The 5,114-nt window shown below is 40.7% G+C and overlaps 1 long non-coding RNA gene across 1 annotated transcript; it reads right to left on the bottom strand.

The window, feature by feature from the left end:
• Positions 1–783: 783 nt before the first annotated feature.
• LOC311501522 lies at positions 784–5,114 on the bottom strand. Its single transcript, XR_014699515.1, has 3 exons — positions 5,095–5,114; positions 3,813–3,863; positions 784–2,925 (listed from the first exon to the last, which is right to left on the bottom strand). It is a non-coding gene; the product is annotated as an uncharacterized lncRNA (long non-coding RNA).

Raw genomic sequence — 5,114 nt, 5'->3', positions numbered from 1 at the left:
CGTTTTGATAGCTATTAATTGAAGCCACCATGGAGGAAGGAGGAGAGGCTATCCATTTGGTTGCAGATCTTCTTATTTAGACATTTTCACGGCGGACTTTGAAGGAAAAGTTGGATATTGTGAGGAAAGGCCGCCCAACCCTGGAGCTAGCTAGCCTGACCCAGCCGGGGAAACTTTCAGGTCAGCAACTATGAGCGCTATGTCTTGGTTGACAGGCTCTGAGGAGAACTCTAAATAGTTTATAAAGTTCTGGTGATTAAATGAATTATATTTACATCTGTTATGTATGTTTCTGTCATTTTATTGGGTCGACATTGATGCTTCTGCTGGATTTGACGTATGTGCCGCTGGTGGCTGCAGAGAGTGAGAGGAGACTTTATGAATTGTTCTAAGTGAGTTTCTTTCTTTAGTAATGACATTCATCTCTATATGAGATACCTGTCTACCATGCTACGTCCTGTTTTATTGTGTATCTGGATGATGTTGATGGTTTCTATAGCAGTGGAGTCATAACCATCATATTAAGACATGTTTGAATGAGGTCAGAGGTCATTGAAGGCGGAAAATACACGACCCTCCACTGACGCCCATGACTCGGTCATGTTCAACACTTCAGCTTCACAGTCACAGTCTTTCACACAGGACACAACGGCTCAAACACAATGATGGTGTGATTTACAGTTTCTGTGTGTCTGTGTGTTTGTTTGACTCATGAAGTAAAGGAGGTTCTGCAGTAACGTTGGTGGAGTTAAAGCCCTGAGAACAAAAGAATAAGACACAGACTGAGTTTGAGCTTGTTTTTATTTATCTCTGTTTTATTGTAATTTAAAATGTGCATGAAAAGTTAGAAGAATTAAGACACTACATAGAGTAATTAAATAACATTTAAAAGATGGAGAAGATTTAGATCTCTGAATAGATTATACAAGATAAATCACAGTAAAACTAATTTCTGGCTACAAAAGTAGAAATATAAAGAGTGACTTTTTCAGATTAGGGCTGAGTTGCACAGTTACATCCATTTATTAGTTTTAACAGTTTATTCAACACAGTCATAATAGATAGAGAACGACTCTTTAGAATAAAGGAGAAGGAATCATGACGTCTTTACATGTGCCCATTTCAAAGGTCCTAATTACAAATAAGTATTTTTTATTGAAGAGAATATATTTTTTTTAAAAGTGTTTTTTTTGTAATTTCTTTCTTCTTTCTTTACCTGTGAAAATCAGACAAACGGACATTTGACCGCTGGCTGCAAACACGATGCTTTAAAATGACTTTAAAGGTTTGGTTGAAGACAGACGTCTGGACTCGTAGAGGTTCTAGAAGACGTCTCATACGAGTCTTCGGTTCTACCAAGGACTGGTGGAGGAGTTTAGGTTCATTAGGAAGATCTACGAGTGTTGACCAACAGAAACTCACCTGACTAGTGTCTGTTAATGGACAGATACTTACCTGTCATTGGTGGGGCGGCTGTTGAGCCTGTCCTCTGTCCCTAACACTGTAAAGACCCATGATTGGTCAGAAGATTCAGTCTCCAGGTGTGAATGATGGTGAAACCTCCGGACTGAAGTCAGGACTGGATTATAAACTGATGTCAGATTATTTCTCAGCTCCAGTTTGACATAGACGTCTTCACTTACTGCTCCTGTTTCAAACCATCTTTCGAAAGAGGAGTGAAGGGAGACGTCTATGTCAAACTGGACAAACTGAGAAATAATCTGACACCAATTTATAATCCAGTCCTAACTTCAGTCCAGAGGATTCACCAACATTCACAGCTTGAGACCGGAGCCTCTGACTGATGATGGGTCGTTAGAGCACGAGGGAAATGGGACAGGGTCAAACAGCCGCCCCCCCACCCAGTGACAGGTCAGTATCTGGTCATTAACAGACAGCAGTCAGGTGTGTCTGTGATCGGTAACACCCACAGATGTTCCTCCTTAAACCTCAACTCTCCACCGGTCCTTCAGAACCGAAGATGATGAAACGTCTTCCAGGAACTCTACGAGTCCAGACGTCTTTCTTTAATGTTTTTTTGTTTGTTTGTTTGTTTGTTTTTGGATAAACCAAACTGTTAAACACATTTTAAAGCATCGTCTTTGCAGCCGGCGGTCAAATTTCCATTCTGTCCTTGAACGCACCACGGTGTTTCTTTCTAAATCTTTCCATGTTCTGGTAAAGGTGTTGATTCTCTGAGGTTTTCTGATCCACTCATATAAATATAGAAGCCCTGTCATTAGAGTTTACATTTGCTCTTTACTCTTCCAGTCATGTTCACTTCCTCCATGAACAGTTTGGAAACATTCATGGCATAGTTTTATTTTTGTCTGTAATTTGTATTGTTCTATTTTTTTGTGTTTTGTTGTTAAAAGCGTTTTGTTGTTGCGCGCCATGTTGGTCACATGAGCCTTAAATACATCATCCACAGTCGGTGTAGGACCTGGAGCAGACGGTGACGGTGCACCGCTGGCTAAGCTGTGTTACCTGGTGGCGTTGGTGTGTTAACATGCTCAGTGAGGAGTTAACACACCAACGCCACACAGCGCTTCTATCTGCTTTAGCCTGGAGGCTTCGGCCGCTCGGCCAGCGTCAGGTCACACACCGACCAAAACTCAGATTAGAGCTGAACCTGGACGCTTCCATCCTGATCTCTGAGACCAGATCGGTCAAATGGGTCCCGGGTTTGTTCACACCAGGACGTTAAGGTGGCCACTTGAGATCTGATTGCTCAGGATTGATGTAAATGTGAGGTTATATAAAAGCTCAGCTAAATGATTGATAAATAATCTGACTAATCCCGGTGGATATTATAGGGATTGAGACACAGCAGATATGTGTGCAGAGGAATACTGCCTCAGAGGAGAGTTAACACAAGAGCAAACAAGGTGAGAAGAACTGAGCAGGAGCTTCTGGAAGAAACATCTAAAAAAACATCATGAAAAAACACAAGGTTATTGCAGGTCAAATGTTCCATCTGAGAGATTTTATAAAAATATAAATGTATATTTGTACATGCAAAGCTGCTTAAAGGTTTATGCGGCACAAAAATGATTAAAATCACCAAGAGAGAGTCCTGGAAGTAGAAGAAGAGAACCCAACGAAACACATGAGACAGAGATATTAGACTAGAATGAGCCAATATTACATATCAGAGAGGTGCTCCTCTAGGATTAAATCCACACTTCCATGTGTTCAGAAGTGTTTCCATCAATGTAATGAGACTCAGGTGTGGTTCAGTTCCTGGTTTAGTTGAAATAAATCAGGGATTTGTCTCAGTCTGATCTTCACAACACATGTTTGTGGAAGTGTATGATGGCAACGGACAAAAGAACGGTTAAAGAAGAACAAGATGAATGTTTAGGAATGGCCAAGTCAAAGTCCTGACCTTAATCCAATAGAAATGTTGTGGAAGGACCTGAAGCAAGCAGTTGATGTGAGGAAACCCACCAACATCTCAGAACTGAAGTGGTTCTGTTCTGAGGAATGGGCTAAAATTCCTCCAAGCTGCTGTAGACCACTGATCAGCAGTTACCAGAAACATTTAGTGACAAGGAGGTCACAGCAGATACTGGACACAAGGAGGACATGATATGTAATATTGGCTCATTTTACTCTAATGGTTCTGTTCCAGGTGTCTGGTTGGGTTCTTTCTTTACTTTCTGGACGTATCTCTTTGAGTCATTTCTATGTATGAGATTATGAGGACACCAACGTAAACTAGTCTCTCCTTTTTCTCTCTCTTTGATCTAATCTATAAATGTCTGATGAAGCACAGACATCCTGTTCACATCCAGGTGTTTTATTCTCACCTGTTGGTGCGCTGTCCATTTTCCGGTGGAGTGTGATACCTGGAGATGTTTCTGTGGGTCAGATGAGGTAGAGGTGATGATGATGAAAGCAGATTTAGGTCACATTATATTAACTAATACACATGATTGATTGTGTGTTATCAGTAGGAGACATTTAAAGCTGATGTTTTTTAGAAATGTTTAACAAGATTTAAAATCCAAAACATACAGGCTCCTGTTTATTTCCTGTATTAATCTGACAGTGACATTATTTAACGTGGTATACCTGTGAGGATTAGTTTTTAAGGGCTCTTTAATTCTCAGCTATAAATAAGTCTCATGTCTGTTCCAGTTTATTTCCTTTGATCCTCAATATCTTTGAACACCAATCAGTCATAAAGTCGTGATTTTAGAAATGTTCCTACAGACTGATTGTCTGCAGCTTGGACTGACTAAAAGTATTACAAGTATTTAATCAAGAGGTTTGGAGTGTAATCTGTGGAATCACTTCCTACCATTGGTCAAACAGATGCTGGTATCCCTGGGTTTACCGGGCGGCGCCATCTTTTTTATTTGTTTTCCTTCTCACATGTTCCTACAGGACTGCTTCATGGAGCGGTTGTCAGTGGTAACTGTCAATCATCATGATGTCACCATCCTGTTTTTATAGCATCAAATAACTTGAATAACTTAAATCAGCGTTGTATTAACTACCTGAAATGTATTTGACCTGTACTTTTTATGTTGGGGTGGGGCTTATGACCTATACTGCAGCCAGCCACCAGGGGGGAGCTCTACTTGATTTGGCTTGGCGTCCACTTTCTATAAAGTCTATGTATCGGGTCTGTTTATCGTCACTGGACCGCTTCATGACCCCAGACTGGTTCCAGTTAGTTTCATGTTTAGTTGGAGCCTCAGTAACATTTAGTGAAGATTAGTTTGATCTTCTGGTCCGAGCTGGGGCTCAGGTTGAAGTGGTTTGTTTCTTGCTCTCATGTTCAGATAAGTTTTAGATCTGCTGCCTCCACCTGATTTCTAGGGAACTTATTTATAGTTTAAGTTCATGTTAGATTATTTTGACTATCATCCACTGCCTGTTTCTGAGTTGTAATAATTAACTGGAGCCTTGTTCTGTATGTTGGAAGATACTGAGGTATGTAATAAGGGATGTTAGCCCAGCCTGCTCTTATTTTACAGGATTAACAGTCCACCGCCTCAGAGCAGAGAGTATGATGGTGTGTTTCTTTTTAGTTTTTACTCAGTGATGGGTTATCAGATGTTTTGGACTCGTTAGTTCTCTCACCTTTCACAGAGAGGAGCACG

Source organism: Chelon labrosus, assembly GCF_963514085.1.
Source record: "Chelon labrosus genome assembly, chromosome: 16".
Taxonomy (NCBI): domain Eukaryota; kingdom Metazoa; phylum Chordata; class Actinopteri; order Mugiliformes; family Mugilidae; genus Chelon; species Chelon labrosus.
Note: the sequence above shows the minus strand (reverse complement) of the source record. Positions and strands in the feature narration are given on the sequence as shown.